This window comes from Artibeus jamaicensis, unplaced genomic scaffold, assembly GCF_021234435.1.
Source record: "Artibeus jamaicensis isolate MK-2021 breed Jamaican fruit bat unplaced genomic scaffold, CSHL_Jam_final contig_889, whole genome shotgun sequence".
Taxonomy (NCBI): Eukaryota; Metazoa; Chordata; class Mammalia; order Chiroptera; family Phyllostomidae; genus Artibeus; species Artibeus jamaicensis.
Genome location: NW_026522005.1, coordinates 2,447,555 through 2,474,998, shown reverse-complemented (window position 1 = coordinate 2,474,998; position 27,444 = coordinate 2,447,555). Strand labels below are relative to the sequence as shown.

Below are 27,444 nucleotides of genomic sequence, written 5' to 3'. Positions count from 1 at the left end.
CCCACCCCACCGCCCCATAATCAGTGGAGAATACAGCTGGAGAGCTCGGGGGTTGCTTGTCCATCCTTCCGCCCTCCTCCGATCTCTGGGCCTGCCACCCCTTTGGTGCTGTGCAGCCAGAACACACAGCCAGAGTTCTTCTTGATGTGACCTGTGCCTGGCTGTTGGGTGCTCAGCACCAGCATCCATGTAGTCACCTAAGCCTCCGGGCTGTTTTTGAGTATTTCACCTTTACTTTTTTTTTTTTTAAACCCTCTCCTGTCAGTCACTAAACACACCAGGAAGTGTGTGTTAGGAAAGATTAATATCTGTCTTCTTCTTCCCATCCTAATTGCCTTTTCCCACATTACTTTAAGTATACTGTTCAGTTTTTCAGTCATTCTCTCTCAGCTTAGCAATTTAAATAGCCCATTGACTTGTACTGTGTTCTCAAGTCCATTCTTTTTAAAAAATATTTTATTTATTTATTTTTAGAGAGAGGGGAAGGGAAGGAGAAAGAGAGGGAGAAAAACATCAGTGTATGGTTGCCTCTCATGTGTCCCCTACTGGGGACCTGGCCTGCAACCCAGGCATGTGCCCTGACTGGGAATCGAACTGGCAACCCTTTGCTTCACAGGCCCGTGCTCAATCCACTGAGCTACACCAGCCAGGGCTCAAGTCCATTCTTTACCTAATTAATCAAGTGGTCTGGCCTTATTCCTGTTCAGATCTTTTCTACAGAGTTTGATTATTAACTTCAGTATTTCTTTGTTGAATTTTTTTTATTCTCACTGGAGGACATGCTTACTGATTTCATTTTAAGAGATTACTATTGTCATTACTATTCATTACTATTTTAAGAGATTTTATTTATTTTTAGAGAGAAGAGAAGGGAGGGAGAAAGAGAGGGAGAGAAACATCTGTGTGTGAGAGAAACCTTTGTTGGTTGGTTGCCCAGAACTGGGTACCTGTGCTGCAGCCCATGCGTGAGCTGTGATTGGGATTCAAACCAGAAACCTCTTGGTTTGCGGGATGACGCCTAGCCCACTGAGCCATACCAGTCTGGGCCATGCTTATTGATTTTAGAGAGAGGGAAAGAGGGAGGGCGGGGGAGAGAAACATCAGTCTGTTGCCTCTTGTATGTACCCCCATCGACCAGGGGCCAAACTTGCCACCTATGTATGTGCCCTGACTAGGAATCGAACCTGCGACCTTTCAGTTTACAGGATGGCACTCCAACCAACTGAGCGACACCAGCCAGAGATCAATGTCAGTATTTCTTGGAGCCCTCTGGGTATTTCAGGACTTCTTGGCGAATTTCCTCAGGCAACTAGAAGAACCAAGTGGGCAGAAGACTGGTGCTCTAACCCTGGGCAGCCAGAGTTACTTTGATTTTAACTAATTACCTTTTTTTCCCAATGCTTCAAAAATTTGCGTGTCGTCCTTGCTTGGGGGCCATACTTATCTTCTCTGTATTGCTCCAGTTTTAGTATATGTGCTGCCAAATTTGAGTACGGTGTATTTTTCTTTTTTAGGTTAAGCATAACAGGTTTATTCTTCAGGAGAAGGTTTACTGCTGAACAGATTTCAGATTTGATGTTGTTCCCTCAGTCCCCTGGTCACCTGATTTCAGTGGGGCCTAGTCAGGTGTTGTCTGTCATATACCCCTTTTATGGCCTTCGCAACAGTTGCTCAAAATTTGTCATTTTATTTTTTGCACGTATGTATGTGGAGACACACGTACCCACTCCCACACTCTTTATCTCCACAGCTTCTGTCTGTCTTGGAAAAGTTTTCGGCTTGTATCTTGACAAGATGTTTTCTCTGGAAGTAGAAACATAGGTCACCAGGTTGATGCTTTAAGCTTTTCAGTGACGCCATTCCAACTTCTGTCTTGTATAGTTTCAGAAGAAACACTTTTGTACATTTTTACTTTTGTGCCTCTGTGTGAAATCTGTCATTTTTTTGGACTGCTTTTAATATTTCCTTTTTCCATTGTCTTTCAGCAGTTGGATTTTTGGCCTGCCTTGGCATGTGTTTTTTGTTATGTGTGTTCTTGCTTGAGGTTTGATGAGACTTGGGGGTTTGTGGGTTTATAGTCTTTGTCAGTTTTTAAACAGTTTTGACCATTATTTCTTCAGGTAGTATTTTCTCTTCACTCATCCAAGAGTCCAGTTACACATATGTTAGACCATTTGATGTTCTGAAGGTCGGTGAGGCTTTGTGCCTTGTTTTTATTGTTTTCTCATCTGTGCTTGGCTGTGCAGAGTTACTTTGTCCACTTCTCCAGGGTTACGAATCTTTTCTTCTCTGGAATCTAATTGGTCATACCCAGTGAATTTATTGTTTTAGATGTAATGTATTTTATCTCTCAAAGTTCTATATTAGCCTGTCTTTATATATTCTGTTTACAAAAGGATACTTAAGCAAAGTCCACACAGTGAAAGGAGGGTGGAATGAACTCCCAGGACATCTGGCACACACCTCCACCATGTCTCCCAGTAGCATCATAGAGGAGGCAAAGTGGCTGCCCAGCAGAGAGCTGCACCACCCTGGGTGAAGGGTTATCAACCTGGGAGCTCGTTAGAGACTTGGTGCCCAGGATTTTTACTGGGGCTCATCACATGGGTACCTACTGCCTGGCCCACACCCAAATTCCAGACTCCCTGAAGCAGAGCAGATGTCCAGCATAAACTCTACTGTTTGCACAAGCAGTGTGTGGCATCATGTGAGCCACTCCTATCAGCTCCGTGAATGGTGAGCCTCCCTCCTGAAGTCTGAGTTCTTAGACGCCAGCCAAAGGCCAGTCTCGTAAGGAGGACATTCAAAGGACATCTCTCAGGTTGACCTATATATATTCTCTTCTATACAATGTGGGATTTTCTTCTTACTAACATAATACATATAATTGTTAATTTAGATCAGTGTAGATTCATGGATATTTATTTTATAGCTTGGCTTATATTCCAAAACCACATTGTTTATTTTGTTGCTCACATTGTTATAGTGCTGGCCCTGTAAGATGCTCTGTGTCGTCTTGGTGCCGTAGTCCCAGAGTCAGCCATTTCTCCAAGGAACCCTGCTTTCCTTCTCCAGTGAAGTTAAACGAATGTTAAAACAAATTCATTGTAGAGCATTTGGGAAATATACAGGATGAGCAAAAGTAGCTTTGCAGTTGTATGTGAGACAGTTTATTCTTGTATTATTTTCCATATGAAAACTGTAAGCCTACTTTGGCTCACTCCTGTAGAAAGAAGTAAGGACATTAAGAAGTAAATGTTAACTACTGATAATAATGATAGATGATTACATGAATGTTTTGTTGCATTGTTTAATGAGGTCTCAAAGCAAAATATGAAGTGAGTTTTGCAACCTTTTTTTTATTTCATGTGTGGTGTTTTTTTCTTTTCTTTTATTTTTAAATGTATTTTATTAATTATGCCATTACAGTTGTTCTGTTTTCCCCCTTCATTCCCCTCCACCCTGCACACCCCTCCTCCACCACTCCTCCCTTTAGTTTATCAAGTTCTTTAGTGTCTCAAGTTCTTTAGATTCTATATTTCCCATACTATTCTTGCCCTCCCCCCGTATCTATTTTCTACCTACCATCTGTGCTACTTATTTTCTGTACCTTCTCCCCCCTTCTGCTCCTCCCACTCCCCTGTTGCTAACCCTCCATGTGATCTTCATTTCTATGGTTCTGCTCCTGATCTAGCTGTCCTCTTAGTTTGCTTTTGTTTTAGGTGTGGTTCTTAATAACTGAGTTTGCTGTTCATCTTTTTTTCCTTTCACTGTTCATCTTTTATATCTTCTTTTTCTTAGATAAGTCCCTTTAACATTTCATATAATAAGGGCTTGGTGATGATGAACTCCTTGAATTTGATCTTATCTGAGAAGCACCTTATCTGTCCTTCCATTCTAAATGAAAGCTTTGCTGGATAGAACAATCTTGGTTGTAGGTCTTTGGATTTCATGACTTGGAATACTTCTTTCCAGCCCCTTCTTGCCTGGAAGGTCTCTTTTGAGAAATCTGCTGACAGTCTGATGGGAAGTCCTTTGTAGGTGACTGTCCCCTTAGCTCTTGCTGCTTCTAGGATTCTCTCCTTCATTTTAATCTTGGCTAATGTAATGATGATGTGCCTTGGTGTGTTCCTTCTTGGGTCCAAGTTCTTTGGGACTCTCTGAGCTTCCTGGATTTCCTGGAAGTCTATTTTTTCTTCCAGATTGGGGAAGTTCTCCTTAATTATTTGTTCAAATAAGTTTTCCACTGGTAGCTGTTCCTCTTCCCCTTCTGGTACCCCTATAATTCGGATGTGGGAACGTTTAGAGATGTCCTGAAGGTTCCTAAGCTTCTCCTCATTTTTTTGAATTCTTGTTTCTTCATCCTTTCTGTTTGGTCATTTTTTTCCTCTTTCTGGTATGCTCCTTTGATTTGAGTCCCAGTTTCCTTTCCATTACTGTTGGTTTCCTGTGCATTTCCATTCATTTCAATTAGTTTAGCCTTCATATGTTCCTCTAATTTGTGACTGAAATCAACCAGTTCTGTGAGCATCCTGATCACCAGTGTTTTGAACTGTGCATCTGAAAGTTAGGCTATTTCTTGGTCACTTAGATTTATTGGCTCTGGGGCTCTGAGTTGTTCTTGAGCCATGTTTGATCTGTTTGTGCCTGTTAGGTATGAGAAGTGGAGCCTTAGGTGTTCACCAGGGTGGGGCCACCCAGGTGACTGGGCTGTAATGCTGTATGTGGGGGTGGGGTCAGAGAGGGACAATGGTGGTTCCCTCTGCTGCTTCCTGCTGCTGGGGCCTGTGCGGTCTGTCTCACTACTCACTCCTTCAGTGGTTTATCTGTGTGCCAATGTGTGACTGCGATCAGCCCTCAGTGGGTCCACCACCTTGTGCCCTCAGTGGGTCCGCCCACTTCTCCACACCTGGGATCCGCCCACGGCTGCCTGCGCACCCAGGTAGGTCAGGTGGATCTTTCCTGTCCAACCCTGCTCTGCTGCTGGCTCTGCCCCTCTTACCGGTTTGGCTGAAGGGTTCATTGTTGTCAGACTTCCGTGTAGTTCAATTTTCTGTCGTTTGGCTGTGTTTTTGTTGCTAAAACTTTGTTGTTTTTAAACTGAGTTGTCTGAGAAGGCGCAGTGCTTCCACCTACGCCTCCATCTTGGCAGAAGTCCTCATGTGTGGTGTTAATGACTCACCTCACCTGTGGACATCTTTCCTTCCATCCCTAGAACCTTTCAGCTCTGTTCTGACCCCCAGAAAAGGCCAGGACGTGCTGAAAAGGCTGAAATCTGTAGGGACTGTTGAAGCTTCCAGGATTGATAGGATATTTGACATTTTGCGTGAAAAAAAACTTGCTACGTTTTTTTTTCCCCCTTATTATGGCTGTTATTGTTTATACCAGTTTAATAACTTTTTTGATAATAATAATATTTATATTTGAACTCTGCTTAGGGATGTTAATAATCAAAGGTTTCTTTGGGTTGGTGGAACATTAAATTCCAGTGAATTGTATCTTTTGATATTTTTTGTTAAATCTAAACTATTGTATATCAAGGAACATTTTGTTCAGATCCTATCTAAAGTGCAATATTTTTTAAGTATTTACTGGGAATTTTTTCTGGTATACATTTTTTTTTTAGTGTGTGTATTAGACTATATACCTCTGCTTGTACTTAGAAATCTAAATTGGGTGATGAATTCCATGGATTCTTAGTATGCTAGTGAAAAGGCATATAATTAAATGGAAAGTGATGAAAAGAAAGAGGGAAGCCCACTTTCTAACTCCTTGAGGGTGAGAGAACTGCCACAGCTGTGTTTGATCCTCAGGGCCTCACAGTATCTGGCCTGTGCCAGGAGGACCTCCACATAGGCCAATGACATTGACATTGAGGTTTCTTTAAAATATTCTAAACCTGGTGGGCTGGGGTGGGAGTAAAAGACAGAAAACTGTACTTGAACAACAATTAAAAGATATTCTTAACCTTGTTTTAAAAGCCTTATTTATTCTTTAATAAATAATAATCTAAAAGGTGGTGAGGAGTATAGTTGAAAGTAATGATCTAAAATCGATTTTCTGCTTTGCCAAAGATGTAGCATTGAACAATGATTTCTGTGGCTCTCTTTTTGTGGTAATGAGACCAAAATATGCAGGCATGATACAACCTAGAGCATTTTGAATTTATAGAATAAAATAGAAGACTGACTCTGATGTTTTTACTGTTCTTTTGCAAGAATAAGCTCTAGGCTATGTGTTCCTGTTATTGATTGATAGGTTAAGGATAGAGAACTCACTCGGAGAATAATAGGAATATTAGTACTTGCGTAGTTAAAAAATATGACTCATGCTTGAGAGATTGAGAAAGCATTCAAAATACAGTGGACCTCTGCCCTGGTCCTCTGACGGAGGATTGTTGGGTGCATATGTAGTTCTTCTGGTTAATGACAGTGAGTTGGATGATAAAAGTTTAGTAAGGGTTACAAAGTAAATACTTCTTCATTAACCTTTGTTAAAGTTGTGATTAATAGTTAGAATGGTACCATTACTTAATTTTATTAAAGAATAGAGTTTAGGGCCCAGGCTCTGCTTATGGGGACATATTGAATTATTTGCCATAAAAATGGAAAGTGCCATTTTCACTGACCCTCTGTCTACAAGGGAGTCCCAGTGTGTGTAAAACAAAACTTCTAATATAAGCTCTGAAATTAATTTTATGCTTCTGTGTCCCAACGAAACTGTTGATTTGCTTTGGCTGTGTGCACATAGTGACAGACTGGTACTGGATATAACCGGAGCTGTAAGTCCAATTTATTCTTTTCAATCCATTTAGACGAAACTCAAGGAGAAGAAAATCCCCCTTTTTAATAAGATTGTGAGAACATCACCTACTTTTTAATCCCCCCAAAGTTATCATATTCTGATGTTCTGTAAAACAGTTAGTTTTACTTGTTATCATTTACATAAAGGTTTACTAGGAATGAACCTTAGTTACTTTGGAGGAACATTATAGCCAAATATATTAAGTAGCTTTTAAGACTTGTGTGAGGCTAATAGGCTTAGCTGCAGAGGGGTAGAAAAAATACGGCAAAATAGGGGGGTGTGTGCTCCCAACTTGCCTGCTTGCTGACACGGTTCAGTTCTGAGTCTTGGCATTGGGTGATGCAGTTTGTATGGGCCTAGGTCAGCTTATTCCACTAATCTTCTAACAGCTGTTTGATGAAGAGGATTGTATTGTCAAATCACTTAGGAGAGTACTTTAGTTAGAAAGAAGAATTGCATGATTTTGTGCACAACCAAAGCCTTTTGTCTGTGGACGTGCATTGCTGTGAGGCGGGGTGCAGCAGACAGTGGTTCGGGACTGCAGAATGGATGCCCTTCATTCCCGGTGGCGCCCGGAGGCGGTCCTGTTCCACAGACCCGGGGAGGCTTCACTGATCCCGAGAGGTCTCTGATCAAGAAGACGTGTTCAAACAACGGTGCTGTGTTGCTGAGATCCTGTGGGGTCAGCCCCTACAGCCCCAGTCTGAATTTAGGTTTGGGGCCTGTTCAGGAGTAGAAATGGCCTAGACTTACTCCAGATTTCTTGGGTTATTCTGAAGAAACACAAGCTTTAAATGACCTTCTCAATAATACTGGCATTGCCAAATATGTCCTAACGAGTATGATCCTCATATTCTCTTAGTGTATGATTACTTATGGGTGGAAGAATGTTCTTTTAACTTCTAATACAATGCATGGCCATTTGGCTGTGAATAAATTTAGTCGGTTATAATCACCGAATTTACTTATTTTTGTGGTATTTAAAGGTGGATCAACATAAAAATTTGCCACATATGGAAAAGCACAGGCCTTATCAACTTTCAAAGTGACAGTAAACCCATTATGGGGTCAAGGCATTTTTATTCTGCTGTTAACAGAAAATATTATTTGTTGGGTTTGATTTTCAGTTTTTTGCTTTTATTTTGAAGAGCAGTTAAGCTTTTCATATTGCCAGTTTTCAGTTTTAAAAGTTTCCATAGAGTTTTTAAAATGTGCATTTTATTTGACAAGAGGATTTCTTGCTATTTGTTGCTATTCTGAGATTTTCAGGGGAATTTAATGCTACACTAGAAACAAAAATTCCTGTCTTACAAATAACCCTGTTATTATAGTGGAGTTCTCCCTTTCGAGCGAGTTGCATGCATCAGAGGAAAGTTGGTCCTGACCTGAGCAGGCTCAGAGCACGGGTGGAGGCTGGGCCCCGTGTTCATTACATCATCTTTTCATTCCATTAGCCAGCGTTCTCTGTGGTGGGCTGAGTGAGCCAGTGGACTTGGCTTCATCATAAGCAGGCTGAGAAAGTCACCGCTTACGTCCTGGGTGTGCAGAGGGACGGCATTTACTACTAAAACTACCTAGAGAAAAGTGAGAGTGGAATGGGATAAATACCACTGATTTTTTTTTTTTCTCTCTTTTGGTCAGCTATTACAGGAAGAGATTTAAAGATCTCATGTTAGATCCAAATTTACTTTTCATTGCCAAGGCCCTTTGCTCGTGAGAGAAGTTGGCACCAAGGGCAGAGCTCTACCCTTGTCTGTTTACTAGCACTAGTGACTCCTCCGAAAGCCACGGGAGACACAGCTCATCAAAACTGGTCACAGGAACACAGAGATCCTTGCAGCCACGTGCATGCCTACGTAAAGAGAGGTGAGGATGCCCTTCAGGGCACTCACAATGAACTTGTAAGCTTTTATTCAACGCGATGGTTCATCTGCATTCAGCAGTGTTCCACTATGGTTGTGCGTCACTGTGAGACTGCATGGTAATGAAGCCAAGGCACTGTGGGTCAGAACTCCGCTGCCCGCGAGAGGAGAAGGGACAGCGGCTCAGGGAGATCAGCAACAAACTCGTGCTGCTGCTGCTGCTGCTGCTGCTGCTGCTGCTGCTGCTGCGGGGCAGCCGGTTGAGACAATGTTGAGTCTACAGGATTCCGTGTTTTTTGAAATTAGCATAAAGTCCTTGTTAAAGTCCTGGAGCTGCAGCTGTAAGTATATATGCCTACATGGGAGAGATGCTGAGGTAGGATCAGTGCCATGTTTTGCATGCCAGTTCTTGAAACCGGTCCACATCGAGGAATATTTTTTCTTGAATGGTAATCAGTAAGGTCAGTAGGAAATTTAGGTGTGCACACCCGGGCAGTTGTCCTGTTGGCAGTTAGATGGTCGTGGCTTTTTTGTTGATATGTATCATTCTGGCAAACTTTCTCTCGCTGTTCAAAAAATGGGGGAAAATGATGACAGACAGACTCTGCTCTCTGCAGGGTTATCGGACACCAGGAGTACTCCACAGTTCTCTCAGGATGTTCGCTGAAGCAGCGTCGGCTATCTTATGGCATCGGGCAGTTTAATATAATGCTCATAGCTTTACCAGGTTCCTATCATTGAAGTTACCGTGAGTAATTTTCATATGTGGTCATTTTTCTGTTAAAAAACATTCAGGATGATGTGCTTATATTTCAAAGTTCAAGTGAGTTAATTAAACTAATGTCATTGAGCTATTATTTTGTCCATAAATCCCTTCCTAATATGTGGATTTGGCAGATGTATTGGTTTTGTTCAGTATCTACAGTATTTTCCAATGGTACTTTTCTCCGAAGATCTCAAAGCACATCTAGAAATTATTTATTGCCATAGTCAGTTTTCTTTTGCCAAAATTATCATAATAACATGATACCATACTAATGAAGTAAGCAAGCAAAGGCTGTTACAATGTCTGTCTTGCCCCCAAAAATTTGAGGTATAGAAAAAATGCGACTTCTCCAAGGTCATATGGTGACAAAGAGCTGGAATTAGAACCCAGTTGTTCTTGCTCCCAACTGTGCTGCCGGAGACTGAGCACACTGATGAATAAAATATGAGAGACTATATTTATTTTTTTCAGTTAACTCCTTACCAAAATATTTATGTAGTGTAGTTTTGTTTTGTAAGCAAATAACATAAAAGACCAAACATTGATATGGGGGGAAAACCTCGAAGATAAAGTGTAGAATATAATTTGAGGAGATTTGTGTTATGCTAAATAAACTGCATTTACAGTCTCCATATTTTATTTTAGATCTTTAAGTAATTCTTACACATGGTGATATTGTTGTGCCAGATGGCAGAAAATTATATTAGTTCTAGGAAAGTTTCTAAGTGAATAAAACATAGTTAAAATATTGGAAGGATTATAATTACTAATTTAAAGTACTTTTATTACTTAAAAGAGTAATATAGAATACATTTTTAATCAAATAAACTCAAAACATGGTTTTTAATCTCTCCTTCCTTCTCTTTCCTTCATCCTCACCACATTTAAAAAAATAGTAGTATAGTTTTATAGTGAGAATGAAGCTGTAATTAATGGGTTCTTATAAAGGAACAGTATGCTACATTATATCACAGCAGCTTGTCTTGTAAAAACTTAGTTTGCTTAGATACTTTATGGTTATTTTGTTTTTTGACCATTTAAACATTTGTATATGCCATTGCCTGAACTCTGAAACCAGCCACAGCCAAATCTCCTGTAATCTTTTGCCCTATATTCCGAGTAAAGGAGAAATAGATATTTGTAAAGCCTTTGTTATTAGCAATACAATGACTCAGTTTGTGGGCATTCCATTGGCCTTTGGGCATTCATAGTACAAATTTCTTTGAAGGCCTCTTTAGAGTTGTAAAGCAATAGGTTGACATGAAAAAGAAATCACAAGTCTCATTGTTCATCAAGGCCCTAACCATGTCTGCTACCTTAGCCCTGGAATGGGGGAGAATGCCTCTGCTCGTAAGGAGCTTCTAGTTTAGTTGGGTAGTTAGTGTATAGGAAAAGTTAACAGTAAGGGACTTGAAGGAAAGATGTTGCATATGCATTATGGCTTACCAAATGACTTACGCAGGGAAGGAATGGGGGTGGGGAACAGAGATAGAAGGGATTGTATTGAACCGCAGTGGGACAGAGAAGACTTAGAGGGAAAGGAACTTATCTGACTTTGGCTGTGAATGGTAGGATGCTCCCCACGGTGGCAGGCTGCATAGGGTGCCATCTACAGACTCCTTGGGCCAGCAACCAGGGCTAGGTCAGACGACTCTCAGCCTTGCACCCTGCCTCATTTAGTCATTTATCAAGAGTAGTCATTCTTCGTTCTAAAATGTTCTTCTATCCTGACTTCTGTTGCCACAGCCGCTTGCCTTAGTTCTGGCCTCTGTTCATTATCACCTGGATTAGTGCCAGGGTTTCTTTTTGTTCTGTTTGCATCTTCCACGTGGCTGCCAAGGTTCCCTCTGCCTGCCCTTTTTCAAAGTCTCTCCCCTTTTTACTTCATAGTCTCTCCTCTGTGGCACGAAGCCTTTAGTCATCTATCTAGCTTCTGCTCATTTTGCCAGTCTCCTCTCTTACCATGCTTAACCCAGTTTCTAGAGCATGCTCTGCCTTTGTAGTCACTGCTACCTTTTGCTGAGAATACAGCCCCACCCCTCTGTCTACTTCACAGTGAGATCTCACCTTTCTTCAGTCAGCCAGATACTTCATGCTTCACCATGAACAGGGTGGTCTTCACTAATCACCCTGTTTATTCTTATCTCTGATAACTGAGTATACACTCCCGGAGGGCAAGAATTGATTGCATGTATTCTATGTTCATATACTCCATGCTTAGTTACATTCTGGTAAATGTGCTCGCAGCTAAGATAAAGATCAGGGGTGTAGTCATTTTTGTTAGAATGGATTAATGAGAAAGAAGGTAGGAGCATGAATGTGTGACTCCTCTTAAGCTATACGATTGGTATTATACAGTGATGTCTCTCAGGGGAGCTGGTCCCTGAAGCAGGAGAGCATAAAATGGTACCTTACTGACTTCAAAAAGTTCCCATTTTACTAAATTCTCTATAGTGAATTTCTTCAGAAGAACAGAGGAAAACCTGATTTCTTAATAGCCTTTGTAAAAAAAAAAAGAAATGAAACAATTTTTGCATTAAATAAATTATGTATTTCAAATGTTGCCTCTACCCTCCCAAAGAAAAAAAGGCAAACAATCTGATTTTTGTCATGGAACATAATGTATATTATAATTCTTTATCATTAAATATAGTAATGTTTCGGATTTCTGTCAAGGCGCATTTGCCATGATTCGTGTTGATGTTAAATGCCCGTTTCACGTTAATTGCTGGAGGCCCCCTGGTTTCGAGGCCCGCCGAGCTGGCAGAACGTCGCTGCAGTGCTGCTGAGGTTGATCAGAGCGGGCCCTGGTTCTTTCAGTACCAGCAATGAAGTGACATTCACTATGGCCTAAATTCGGGACGTTGTCTTTGTGCCAAAGGTTTTAGGCATTACTTCCTTTAAAAATGGAATCAGGAACATTCTGTTAAACCAGCTGTGTAGTAAGGTGCTATCATTTAAAAGGTTGGCGTAGTTCCCTAAAATTGCTAAGACAAGGCAAGATTAAGTACTGAGAACTATCCATTTATGTATTTCTTTGCGTTGTTAATTAAGGTCACAGATGCGTTCATTATTAATATAACGCCTAAAGTAAACATTAATTTATAGAATTTGCATCCATAATTTTATCTCAGCTAGCATTTCAAATAAATATATTGACTTATTTTGACCATGCTTTTATAAATTAAAATGTGAATAAGGTATGGTATGTAAAGAAACTAAATTTGCATGTATTTATTGGATCTTTAAACAATGACAGCAGTTCGTAACAGAATTTGTAATGCTCAGAGATGGTTTTCCTGGATTGTGAGAGTAGTGAAAAGCCAACCTCCAAAATTGTTCCTCATTTATTTAAATTTTAGTTAAAGTCTGTTATTTAATTAGTACACTGTTTATTGGGGTACTTGTGGGTCCGGCATTGCCTCACACATTACACATGTGTGTGCACATGTGTGTATACTCTCATGTTTATTAGATCTCATGCAATCACTATCAAAATCTGAAGGAAACTATTACTGCTTCTTTTTAAAGTAACTTTATTGTGACATAACTCACATGCCATAAAATGTACCCTTTCAAAGTGCACAGTTTAGTGGTTTTCAGTGTATTTGCATAGTTACCCAGCCATCACTGCTTTCTCAGTGTAGAACATCTTCATCACCCCCAGAAGAAACCTCATGCCCATCAATCTACTTTCTGTCTCTGTGGGTTTGCCTGTTCTGGACATTTCGTGTAAATGGAATCATACCGTAGGAGTTCTTTTCCGTCTGTCTTTTTATCACCATATTTCCAAGGTTTGTCCATTTGTGGCATGTCCTTGTACTTGGTTAATTTTTACAGCTGAATAAGATTTCATTACATGGGTATACCAGATTTTGTTAGTTCACTTGTCAGTTGAGAAATTCCTGTTTCTATAGAAGAGTAAATTGGGGCTCGGGTGAGTTAAAGTACACTAAGAACATCCCCTCACACACAAAAAGCACAAACCAAAATTCTTTATTTAACTTCCATTAATCCTTCATTTTTCAGTGTAAAGGTTTCCCTGATTTAGTGATACTTAGCAAAAAGTGAAGGAAGAAATAGTTAACAGTTTGGGGGGAGGGTGGACAGGTCGGCAGAAGGGATAGCGTGTGCTGGAGGCTGGAGGAAATACGGCCGGTTTGGCTGGAGCAAGTGTGGGGATGAGCTGGAAAGGTAGTCAGGTGCCGGACCATGTGGAATCTTGAAGATTTCAAGATTGAATTTTGGTCTTAAACCTAAAACATTGGGGAGCCATTGGTGTACTCTGTAATGTACATAGTGGTTGTGGCGATTGCATCAGACTACATTTTTCCTGGGGTGGGGGCAGAGGGAAGGGACAAGGGAGGTACAGTGTATGCAAGGAGATGAGTTAGGATGCTGTTTAAGTAGACCAGATGTGAGATGAAGGTTGAACAAATGAAATGTTATTTCTTTGCTTAGCAAACATGTACATAATGCCTGCCAGATGGGTAGGTATTCTTTTAAGTGCTTTACAAATATTAACTCATTTAATTATGGATGTGGTAAATATTTAAGAGGTAGGAGTAATAGGTTTGGAGTTAGATATAAAAGGTGGAGAAGATTTTTAAAAAGATTTTATTTATTTATCTTTAGAGGGGAAGGGAAGGAGAGAAGGAGAGAAACATCAATGTATGGTTGCCTCTCATGCATCCCCTGCTGGGAAGTGGCCTGCAACCCAGGCACGTGCCCTGACTGGGAATTGAACCTTGATCCTTTGCTTTGCAGGCCCGCACTCAATCCCCTGAGCTACACCAGCCAGGGCTTGGAAAAGATTTTTAAAAATTGAATTTATTGGGGTGACATTGGTTCACAAAACCATACAGGTTTCAAGTGTACAACTCTAAATTGTCTGCACACTGCATCGTGCACCCATCACCCCAGGCAAAGTCTCTGTCTGTCCCCATGCCCCTGCCATTTGCCCACCACCGCCTACCCCACCCCCTTTCCCTCTATCACCACACTGTTGTTTGTGTTCGTGTATTTCACACACACACACACACACACACACACACACACACACACACTTATTTGTTCGTTTGTTTGGCTTAAGCCCTCTACCTTCTTTCATCCAGCGCCCCCCAAGCCCCATCCCCTCTGGCAACTCTCAGTCTTTTTCCATGCATCTGTGACTGTGATTTTCTGTTTCTGTTTTGTTTTTTGGTTTATTTTGTTCATTAGATTCCACATGTAAGTGAGATCATGTGGTATTTGTCTTCCTCTGACTAGCTTGTTTCACTAAGCATATAATCTCCAGCTCCATTCATGCTGTTGCAAATGATAAGTTTTTTTTATTTACAGCTGAGTAGTATTCCATTGTGGAAATGCATACAGCTTTTATTTTTCCAGCTCAAGTGGTTTGTAAAAACCTATAAAAAGACTGCACCAGCAAAGTTTCTGTTAATCTGTAGAGTTCAGAAACTAAAGGAGCAACAGCTTAGCTTAAAACCTTGACTCGAGAATCGTGTATACGTCACACAAATAAAAACACCTGAAATCAACATTTTCCAAAGCTCTAATACCCAAAATATAAACAAAAAAAATTAATTCAGAAGACTCAGTCAAGCCATGGAGTCACAGAATGGCTGGACGGTCTAGCTCTCCACTCCACACTCACCATCCCGCGGAAGATCAGGGGAGAGCAGACCTTCCAGGCCAGGCCCTACTGGTGGCTCCGTGGAGATTCCTTGTAGAACAGGAGTTTCCCATCTCTGGTGTCTCTGCTTCTCATGCAAGAAGTAGCTGTGGCTGTGCTATTCTGTCATTATTTGTCACCCATCTGTGACATGATACTACACAGATAAGTAGAAAGTGTGTTATCTAGTTCCCTTTCCCCTGAAGGCTGAGGCTCAGGTGGAGGGGTAATTCTCCTATGCACAGTCTGTATTTAGGCCAATTCAGTGACTTCGACAGACTTAATCATGAGATTGAGTTTGTTGCCAGTTGCATAATACTCCCAATCTGTGGATAGAGCTGCTTTAGTTCCATTGTATACACAATATTGTGACCCTCTCATATCCTGGCTGGCACTTAACGCTGTTTCCAGATCTTGGTTATTGTAATTAACACCTCAGCGAACACAGGGTTGCGTATATTCTTTGAAATTAGTGTTTTGTGTTTCTTGGGATATAGTACTAGAAGTGGGATTGCTGGGTCCAAAGGCAGTCCCATTTTTAGTTTTTTGAGGAAATTGCATACTGTTTTCCCAGTGGCCACACCAGTTTGCATTCCCACCAGCAGTGCACTAGGGTTCCCTATTCCCCACATCCTTGCCAGCACTTGTTTGTTGATTTATTGATGGTGGCCATTCTGACCCATATGAAATATCTCATTGTGGTTTTAATTTTCATCTCTCTGATTAGTGACATTGAGCCTTTTTTTTTTTTTTCCAGAAGTCTATTGGCCATCTCTATGTCCTCTTTGGAGAACTGTCTATTCAGGTCCTTCGCCCATTTCTAAATTGAGTTGTCTGTCTTCTTGGTGTTCAGTTGTATAAGTTCTTTATATAGTTTGGATATTAACCACAGATCAGATGTATTATTGGCAAATACATTCTCACACTAAGTGGGTTCTGAAGGAGATTTTTATAAAATGAATTTGATAGGGTACTTTATATTCTCATTGACATTAGTTTCAGAGAGGTATCCCTTGAGAGTTCTGTTTGCTGTAGAAAAGAATTGCCTGTTGCTTAGTGGCAAAATGCCCATGCTGTCATCCCTGAGAGAAATCCATCTGCTTCAGTATATGGTGCCTGGGCTGTGAAGCCAACTTACAGTGCTGTTAAGCAAACAGGATGAACTCTGTGATAGTCCCTGAATTTGGAGTTTTTAGCTCCAGATATCATTGAAGTTAAGAATCATGGACTCCATCCATTTCAAAAAAAAATCTTAACTCCTAAGCTAGGCTTACCTCATTTGACAAGGGAGACATTGGGTCTTCAGGATGAAACATTTTGTATTATGAGAAGTATGGCTGATTATCTAACTCATCAAGTATTTGGTTCTATGATTGGTTTTAAAGTTTTTCATTGGTGAATATAAGAATAGAGACAAATTAATAATGGCATAAAATATTTGAAATCATGAAAATCTAACGTGGATGGTCACAGTATCATAGGTGTGAGACTAGTCGAAAAGGTCAGTATAACAGATCCAGTGTTCCCTAACCCTCGATGTCATGACCTTTCCCAGGTTGTACCATCTTTTGTAGTCATGTGTATGCTTAGTCTCGTGTGAGACCCTGGGTGCAAGCCTGTGGGAAGATGAGGAGGTCGGGAGAGCCCATCTGGACGGTTTACCAGTCCAGATGACTCAGCATCACCCTAAAACCTCATTACAAGTTTTGGTCTGTTTTTACTCTTCAGTACAATAGTACTGCTTTCTATTCTTGTGTCAGAGCCTTCTCCTCTGATAATTGGTATTACTTCCTTCCTTGGCCTTATTTGGTCAAACTCTTTGGTATTCCATTTTTTCCAAGTATGGGATCCTGCTTTGCCCTTCAAGAGAAAGAAGTTCTCATCCAAAAACAAAATGTGAGAATTAAATTCTACCGACTTAACTTTTGTAATAATTAAGCCCACCTAGGAAGTTGGGTTTAACCCACATATGATTAGAAATGTCTGCCTATTTCTACTTCTTGAACTTTGCATTATACATCTATTTGCTAGCATAGCTGTTCTTTCTTGGATATCCCTGGAGCTTTTTAATTGTTATCATTACTGTTTAGATACCGTTATATACCACCCTTAATAGAATTCGAATTACCCACAACGTTATGGATATTCAGCCATTATGCATTCTCATGGCTACATTGGCGTTTACAGCCAGAAGCTGTAAACAGTTCTGGCTGTTCTTCTGCACTGGTTTTAAATGTTTTGACTATGACACCTGACAGGTGTCTGGCGTATTATAGTGTTTAGGCCCCAAATCATGTGCTGGCCAAAGTCTTCAACTTCTTTTCTGAAAGTAGTGATGTTTACAGTCTCATCATGTTGCTAAGACATAGTTTACTGGCCTTTTGCAGGATGGAATGGGATGTGTTTTCTTGATTCTTCCTTCTAGTGTGTTTGTGCATGATGTCCTAGAACACTGCCTGTTCATAGAATTTCTGACAATTAATTTTTGGTCTGCTAGCACATTTTCATTAAGCATGCTATTTCCCAATATAAAAAAACTTTGCTAAAATAAGTAAAGTTTTAAGGGTTTTTACTAAAACAGATTTAAAGGGAAATTTATTTGAATGGGGAAGACTGTGGAAGCCAAATTTTAAATTGTCAGACATGTTTCTACTAGAAAATGATGAATTGTAAATGTGATGAGAGTTCACAGTAGAAAATCATATGAATTTTTTTGAAAGCTGTATTTTCAATAGTATTTATTGATCCATGTGGTACAGAAGGTAGTTAACAAAGGCATTCATGAAAATCAAAGTATGAATTAATATTATTAACATGTAATATATTAATAGTATAACAGAATAACAAGTTCAAATTTACATTAGATACATTAAATGGATCTTTTGATTTAAATAAGGTTCGCTGATATTTATAGCTACTTTATTCATAATTACCAAAACTTGGAAGCAACCAGCATGTCCTTCTGTAGGTAAATGAGTAAGTAAACTGTGGCTCAAATGAAGTGAGCTATTAAGCTGTGAAAAGACTTAGGGGAACCTTAAATGCATATTACTGAGTGAAGGAAGCCACTCTGAAGAGACTATATACTGTATGATTCCAACTATATGACATTCTGGAAAAGGCAGAAGTATGCAAAGAGAAGGTAGAAAGATGAGTGGTTGTCAGTGGTCAGGGAGAGGAAGGGATGAATAGGAGGAGCACAGAGGATTTTGAGGACAGTGAAACTACTCTGGGTGATATTATAAAGGGGGATAAGTTTATTCAAATCTGTAGAATGTAGAATGCAAAGAGTAAACCCTAATGTAAAGGCTGGGTTTTGGATGATCATGACATGTTCATGTAAGTTTTTCAATTGCAACAGGTGTACTAGGAGAGGCTATTTATGTGTAGGGGTAGGAGGTATATGGGATGTCTCTACCATCCTCTCAATTTTGCTGTGAGCCTAAAACTGCTTTAAAAGTAAAAGTCTTAGAAAAGAAGGAATTAAACAAAAAGAAGCTTCACATAAAATTTTGGAGCCATATATGAATGAGTGATTCTTATTATAGAGACCCTACAGAAGAAAATGTAATGCAAATAAAGTGGCCATAGTAATCTTGAAAGTAAGGTTAGTGCATATTTTTCAGTCTGTGATGGGAGTCCCCACATGCACAGGATGGACTTCAGTTATACGTAGATTTACTGCTGCGTGGGAGTTGGCACCACTGGCCAACCACCCGCCGCTGCCCTCCCCACCCCCCGCCAGGTGTTAGGTGTAGTGCATTTTTAGTTGGAGTATGGAGATATGGTGTCACCACTGTTTGATGTGTAGGGCCTAGTGTGGTTCAAATAGAAAGTAGTCACTTTGGCTGCTCTGTGAATTTGTTATTTCATCTGCTTAAAGGCAGTGCCAACTGTGAGGGAAGACTTTTCAGGAGTTTACTTAGAATGGGAACTTAAAATTTAGCTATGCAGAAAAAGGGCGTGTTACTTCAGCAGTGGTGGGATTCGATGACTAGACTAGATACAGAATGTCTCTAGGCAGAGGATGGGCAGGGCACTGAGCCATGCAGCCAGGGGCACAGACAGTGCCTGTAGTGAAGTGGCAGGCACCCTGCGAGAAAACTCAGTTCAGCGTTTCCAGTGTGAACTGGGAGAACCGTCGAGAACTTTTTAAAACTAGGTTTTTGAATTGTTTTATTGATCCTTCATGTTGCTTCCCAGAGCTTTGCCTCTGACATGTCTTTATTTAACACTCTGAACTGCTTGCTGGGTTTATATACAGAGGTTTCCTTATTTATGGTGTTTTTGAAGCTGTTTAATGATCAAAATACGTTTTAAATAAAATCATTGTGTAGGACCTGCTGTTGCACTTCAGAAGGATGAGTGAAAGGCTGCACGTTAGAGGCGTGATGGGGAGTTTTCCAAAACATATAGATACCTGGGCCTCACTCCAGAGAGTTTGATTCTGATTTGAGGAATTGCCAGAGAAGGCAGCAAACCGGGACTGGTCAGAAAACTTGACTTTACGTTAAGACCGAGAGTGGATATGAAATCTTATTCAGCTGGTAGAATTGTAATCAACAGTCAGACAGAAAATGAGTTTCTATGTTTGCCAATTTATTAATTTAACAATGAGAAATCTGCCAAGTAGGTGTTAGTTAATGCTGGAGCTGGCAGACCGTCCTCTGCTCTCCTCGTGGGCTGGGTCATAGTGTGCTCCGTTACTGTCAGTGGCACGGAGAGCCTGAAGTTCAAAGACATTAATATCTGTGACACTGTGCTGTAAGGGCCGGAACGGTCACCCTTGTCCGGCCTCCTGGGCTGTACTCAGGTGGATGAAACGTTTCTGTCAGCCAATGTGGTAAGTGTTCAGTTTCCCTGTACCTTGCCAGCAAGAGATCTAATTATTTTTGTTAACAGTTGCTAGTGAGATGTGCAGAAAATGAAAGCTTATTACTATTTTAATTTGCATTTTATGGGTACTACAAATTTTGAATGAGTATTTTTTATATATTGTCTTTTTACATTTGTTCTTATGTGAATTGCCTGTAAGTATATCTTTTGACAAGTTTTCTCTATTGTGTGTGTGGTTTGGGGGGGTTTTTTGTGTTAATTTGTAAGAGCTCTTTGAGTATTTAATATTTTCTTTCATCTATATTATATTTTTGTTCAACTTTGTCTTTTCTTGTTTCTGGTATCATCTGTTTTATAAATATTTAAAATTTTTATTTAGTTGAATGTTTTCATTTCTTTTTATAATTTGGGTTTTCTATCTGGGCTAAAGGTCTCTTCTTCCCTGCATTGTACATGTTGACTACTAGTTTTTTTCTAAGACCTCTCAAAAATTAACTTCCAAAGTTAATTTTTAAGTTAACTTTGGTGTGGTTCAGTGGATTGAGGGCCATCCTGCAAACCGAAAGGTTACGGGTTCGATTCCCAGTCAGGGCACATGTCTGGGTTGCAGGCCGGTCCACATTGGAAGTGTGTGTCAGAGGCAACCAACACATCGATGTTTCTCTCCTTCTCTTTCTTTCTCTCTCCCTCCCTCTCCCTCTAAAATTAAATAAACTCTTTAATAAAATAAAATAAAATAAAATAAAAACCTTCAATTTCATATCCATCTGGACTTTGGTTTTTGAATATATTTATTCCAGATGAATAGCCAATTATTCCAACATCATTACTAAATAAACATTCTTCATCCTTCTGATTTTGCCCATGTTGAATTCTGGAAATTTTGAAGAGTGCTCTAATCATTTACATTAATCTGATTTATCAACACTATGTTTACTGACTTGATTATTGTTACATTGTTATGATATAGTTATTTTATATTATACTTTGGTATAACATTTTGATAATTATGCATTCTGATTATAGTTCTATCTTCTGATTTAGAAAATATTTTTTAAATAATTTTTTTAGCTGTTCTGGGTATTTGTTCTTCCATGTATATTCTAAGATAGTTTTGTTCAACACAACCTAAGCAGAATAGTATTAGAATCTTAATTGGAACTATAATAATTAATATATTAATTTTTTGAGAATTGACCGTTTTAATGCCCTATCTACAAATTATGTCTTTCTGTGTTCAGATCTTCTTTTATGTCTTTTAATGTTGATCTTGTAGTTTCCTCCATGTAAGCCCTCTGCTTTTCTTATTAAATTTATCCCCACCAGTTTTGTATTTGCAAATAGATTTTTTACTCATTTTCATTTTTAGGTGGTTATTGCTAGTTAATATAGAAGGTTTCATGTTTTCTTTTTTAATATTTATAATGGTGATTTAATATTTTGGTATTCCTGCATTTATTTATATAATCCCATAACTTCCAGGATGTTGTTGAGTGGTAAGGCAAAAATCAGTATCATTGTTTAGTTTGTTTTTAATTGAAACAGGTTTGGTGTTTTGAAACCTAAGATATTTGCTGCTGGTGCTTGGTACATATTTTGTTTCCTTGTCACTGGCTGCTGGATACCAGTAGTGTGCAATTGTATTTGTTTGCTAATTAAGCATGGACCATACATTTTTAAAAATATTTTATTTATTTATTTTTAGAGAGAGGGGAAGGGAAGGAGAAAGAGTGGGAGAGAAACATCAATGTGTGGTTGCCTCTCATGTGTCCTGGCCTGCAACCCAGGCATGTGCCCTGACTGGGAATCGAACCGGTGACCCTTTGTTTCACAGGCCTGTGCTCAGTCCACTGAGCTACACCAGCTAGGGCTGGACCATACGTATCTTAAAGAGTAATCCTAAGGGTGAGGGAAAGGAAAGCAGTCTCAGCCTCTGTTAGTTCCTAGTTCAGATATTAGGAGGGAAGCCCCTTTGCTTCTTGTCTTCTCCCGTCCCCTCAGCCTCAGGGGTGTAGAGGAATCAGGCCACCTACTTAAAGGTTCTGCTCAGCCCCTAAGAAGTGAAAGATAGCTACACATCTATATGCAGTTGCTTACCTCCCCCAGGCCCACGTCTAGCTAGGTATGTTTGCTGGGCGAGGTCCTATAGGATTCTGATGTTCAGCTTTTCACTTCAGGCTTACCCTGTGCTGATCCCCAGGTTCCGGTCTGCCTAGAGGAGAGAAGTTGGCCACCATAGGTTTTTCCCCTGGCAGCGAAAATTTTTATGAGAGTATAGAGGGGAACAAAAATGAAAACAACTTTTTTGTTGCTTCTGATACATACCTATAGCTGAGATATAATTCAAATCATTTATTTTTATTTTTATTTTTTAGAGAGAAAGCAAAAGCTTACAGAGGTTAAATAATTTGACCAAGATTATGATACAAAGTAGCCAGTCAAGTCAGGGGCCCTTGGTCTTCTGACTCCTAGGTTCATGCACATTTTCAAAAATACCGCATTATTTCTAGATTTTCTGAGTAGTTTCTTAGCTGACCTTCTGAAGGCTCAATAGAGTCTAAGAAAATAACCTCGAGGAGACTCAAGCTGAGTGAATAATGGATTGTTTAGATGATAGATGATTTTTCTTGAGCTTTATAAGAAGTGATATTTCTGAAGCAGACTTCAAGTTAAAAAGTTGGAAATGTGCCCAAGATGTCATAGGACTTCTATGTTTAGAAACTGTTTTCAATGGGAATAGTTTAGCCTAGGATAAATAAACATTTTAGGAACAGCTGTCCAAAGAATAAGCAGAAGTCTTAAATTTTTATCCATTGAAATACAACCAGAAGCAGAAAAGTTAGACTGAGAAGTGAGGAAAATGGTTTTATTCACATAGAACAGAAACGAAGTATTTACTAAGAAAATTAGTAAGAATTAGATCCCCTATGAAGGAAAATGCACATTTTTCTTTGAGTATACAAAAGAAGATGTATATTAATGAGGGTAAGCCAGATTGTAGACAAGACATCTTAAGATGTCATTTCTCTTCTAATTAATTTGCAAAAATATGCATAAACTTGAAAGTATACGTGGAAGACAGTAGCTGAGAAATTGCTGAAGATGATGAGTAGATGGGTATTTATACCAATAGGTAATAAAACCTGTTATAAAGCCACAGTAATCAAAAGGGTGGTACTGTTGCAGAACTGATCAATAATGAACAAAATAGCAAGCACAGCTGAGTCTGGCTTCCGCGTATGTAGTGAATATAAACTTAGTGACAGAATTTCAGTAAAGGAACCCAGGAAAATTGATTAAATATTGGAGGAAAAAATAAAACAGTGTTTTACTTTGTGTGTATGTGTGTTAAAGATATTCAAATGTGGATGACAGATTTAAATGGAAAAAAATAAAACTGAAAGAGAGTTAAAAAATATGAGCAAAAATATACCGAATCAGAATGGGAAAGCCTTTTCTTCCTAGCCTGTTTTTTGTAAATGAATTTTAAGATGCAGCCAGAATATTTGACTTGGGAAATAGTTATTTTAAGCAAACAGTATGTTAATAACCTAGACAGTTAAAGGAGAAAAATGGATATATAAAAATCTGGCCATTCTGGAGAAAATAAAGCCACTGATCTGAAAGTTCTTGAAACTCAGGACCTAATGTGGCAAGTGACTTTAATTAGGAACTTCAACTTCTCCTTACAAATGGATGATAACTGAAGTGGTATTTTGGATCTCAAACCTTGTTCTTACCAGGGATTTTACCAGTGGGTTGTTAAACCATTGGTAGCTTGAAATCAGCCATGATGGAAGTAAACAGACAATGGAAAGGGGCAAACACTATAAATCAGGACCTTGTTTTTTTTCTTCTTAAAGCTATTTACCTGTGTATCACTTGAAAATAAGAATAGATTTGTTAGGGGAAGAATGAGATGATATGCAAACTTACCTTAGTAAAGTATTAATTAATGTTTCATTTCCATCAGATATGAACAGTGTCTGGGATGAGTTTCCTTCATTCACGAAGGAATTTTGAGGTATTCCTTGCTTTATAGCAAATTGTGTTTGTGCTATAACGTCATCAAGTGATGCTTTCATATCGTACCAGTGAACACATTATATCTTTCTTCTTCAGAGACACTTGCTCTCAAACATACAGTGTTTCTCTGGACAGTTAGTTAAAAGGCACGTTGACCCAACTGGTTACTCCAGAAGCTGAAATTCGCACTTACTCCCTAATACTGATTTTGCTTTCTTTGTTTCTACTTCCAGTCTGTCAACCATATAATCTGATTTGTGTTTTTGACATTTTATTTTTAATTGACTTATAAACTGTTTCCTTTTCCTGAGCTTGAGCCAAGCATATTATTGTTTTAAGCTTTAGCTGGAGCTGTTGTTTATTTTGACTCTTCCCAGGCACCTTTGGTTCTGACTGACAGGGATAGAACAGGCTTTTCTTTCTTTTATTTTTATGTTTATAAAAATTAATAGACGTCATTTTTAGAGCAGTTTTAAGTGTACAGAAAATATGAGGAGAAAGTAGAGTTCCTATGCACCCTCTCCTTATGCCCCCCACTTTTCCGTTACTAACTTTTTACATGAGTGTGGTACACTTGTTAAAACAATTATGAGCCTACAACGAAACATCATAATCACCCGAAGTCTACAGCTTACATTAACTCTTTATGTTGTACATTCTGTGGGGTTTTGACAAATGTATAGTGACATGTATCGAAAATTATAGTTTCACACAGAGTAGTTCCATGGTCCTAGAAAGTGTCCCTTACGTTCTCCCATTCACCCTTTCTCCCTCCCCGCAACCTGAACCCCTGATAACCACTGGTTTTTTACGTTGTTTCCATAGTTTTGCATTTTCCAGAATGTTACATAGTTGGAATCATACAATATGTAGCCTTTTCAGACTGGCATCTTTCACTTAGTAATAGGTGTTTAAGTTTCCTCCAAGTTTGTTCATGACTCGAAAATTCCTTTTTATTTTTTTAAGTGCTGGATATACCAAAATACACCCAGTTACTCACTGAAGCACATCTTGATTGCTTCAGCATTTTGGCAGTTATGATAAAGCTGCTATAAACATATGTGTGTGCAGGTTTTTGTGTGGACATATTTTACATTTCTTTGGGCAGATACCAAGGAGTGCAGTTGCTGGGTTGTGTGGTATGAGTATGTTTAGTTTTGTAAGGAGCCTCCCAGCTGTCTTCCAAAGTGGCCATATAATTTCGTGTTCCCACCACCCGTTGAATGAGGGTGCTCGTTCTTGCACACTTTTCACAGCATGTGGTGTTGTCAGGGGCCTCGGTTGGGCCGTTCTATTGGGCGTGTAGTTGTATTTCATTGTTCTTTAAACTTGTTTTTCTCTGATGACATGATGTGGAGCATCTTTTCATATGCTATCTGCTATTTCTTTGGTGAGGGTTTGTTCCAGTGCTTTGTCCATTTTTTAAATTGGGTTTCTTATTTTCTTATTGTTGAGTTTTAAGGGTTCTTTGTGTGTTAAGGATCATTTATATGTTTTGGATACTGGATTTGTGTTTTGCAAATACTTTCTTCCAGTCTGTCCTGTCTTTTCATTCTATTAACAGTATCTTCAGCAGAGTTGAAGTTAATTTTAATAAACTTACCAGCTTTTCTCTCATGGATGTTATTTGGTGTTGTATTTAGAAAGTCATCACTAAACCTCAGAGAACCCAGGTTTTTCTCCCAATATTCTGGGAATTCAAGGGGTTTTGCATTTTATGTTTAGACTTTATTCTGTACTTTAAATTTACATCTATGATCCATTTTGAGTTAATGTTTGTGAAAATTAGGTTTGTATCTAGATTTTTTAAAATTCGCATGTGGGTGTCCAGTTATGCCAGCACCATCTGTTGAAAGCCTCTTTCCCCCATTGATTGCCTGTGTTCCTTTGTCAGAGTTCGGTTTGGTTGACTGTATTTGTACAGGTGTGTTTCTGGGCTTTGTCTTCTGTCCCACTGATCTGTCTTGTCTCACCATTTCCACACTGACTTGATTTGGCTGCTGTAAGGACTTCAACTTTCTTCTTCTTCTCCTTCATTGTTTGAGCCCTGCTGGTCATTTATTTGGCTCTCCATGCAAACTTTAGAGTTGGTTTGTTGATATTCACAAAATAACTTGCTGGGAATAGGCTTGCTTTTTCAACTAAGAATTTTGCTTTTGTTTTTAAAATGGAGATATTTTTATATTTTTTCCTATTTCAAGCCTTTTCTTTTTATGTGATCATCAAAATTGTTGCTTAGCCATTATACGTAATAATTATTAAAATAGTAAGCAATCGTATGGTATTTTGTTACATTTCTGCATGATATGAATTTATATATAGATACATACATGTAGTATGCAGGTACACATGTAATGTTGTGACTATAAACTAATCATTTTTATTGATAAATACCAGTGCTTGGGGTGAGGGGGCAGCAGGCTGCTTTCACAGGCTTTATTGAGGTCTTACTAAGTCATGTCTACCGGTCCCTACCCATCCTTATCTTGAATACCACAATTGTTGAGAATTAGTGCCTATTTTGAGGGCTGTTACTGGTTAGTGTTGTGCTTAAAAATATAGTGAAGGCAGAAAAAGAGGTTGAAAATGGCAGCTATAGAGTAATAAAACCAAAGATGAATCAGGTTAGCATTTATGTGTCTCTTCTGGTTCCCTTAATTGAATGTAAATTTATTGTATAAGACTATAGTAGTGTTACGGACATAAAAAAGATGCTAATTGTTTTATTATGTATTCTAATTATAATACTAGAGAGTTGGCTCTCTAAAAATGCCATATTAGTTTTATTTACACTTGATCTAAGAGAATAAATATGCTTGTTTTTAATACCCATATTTTATCTTGCTTTATTCTTTTTTTTAATAAAATTTTTATTTTTGGAGAGAGGGGAAGGGAGGATAAAAGCAAAGCAAATATTTATGTGAGAGAGAAACACTGATTGAGTGCCTCTCATGTGTGTGCTGCCTGGGGATCGAACCTGCAACCCAGACACGTGCCCTGACCAGGAGCTGAGTAGGGGACCTTTCACTTTGCAGGACGATGCCCAACCAGGCCAGCCAAGCCACATCGGTCAGGGTGTGCTTTATTCTCATCAGTTGGAGTTTAATAGATTTCTTGTCTAGGAGTGTTTAATATGACATCAGGATTTTACAAATTGTAATTCAAGGCCTGAATTTTATTCTTAAGAACTGTTGTCTACCAGGTATGACTTATTCCCCCATAAATTTTTAAAAATTTTATAATAGCCTGTAGATAATTATTACTATTTAACTTTATAAAATATTTACCTCAGGCAGTCAAGTGACATCAAGTTATTCTACATAGTTATGCAAAAACTAGCTATCTTTCTGGCTTACAGTGATCATCTGTTTTTCTTAACTATTAGCCAGAATAGGACAATTCACATATATTCACGAAAGCTTAACATTATGGTGAAATACAAAATTGGGGAACACCATTTTGATACATGAAAATGT

The 27,444-nt window shown here is 39.0% G+C and overlaps 1 protein-coding gene and 1 non-coding gene across 16 annotated transcripts in view; one reads left to right on the top strand and one right to left on the bottom strand.

Annotated features, from left to right (window-relative positions):
- Positions 1 to 27,444, top strand: part of FRYL (FRY like transcription coactivator) — a 247,593-nt gene that overhangs the window by 82,335 nt on the left and 137,814 nt on the right. Inside the window, exon 1 of one of the 15 annotated variants that reach the window (XM_053654989.1) lies at positions 9,230 to 9,414. The exons of the other annotated variants lie outside the window; for them this stretch is intronic. The gene's annotated coding sequence lies outside the window, so the exon portion shown is untranslated. Of the gene's footprint in view, positions 1 to 9,229; positions 9,415 to 27,444 lie in introns of those variants that run through there. 15 annotated transcript variants of the gene reach the window in all.
- On the bottom strand, positions 1,387 to 1,494 carry LOC119063583 (U6 spliceosomal RNA). The gene has a single exon (XR_005085209.2). It is a non-coding gene; the product is annotated as a U6 spliceosomal RNA (small nuclear RNA).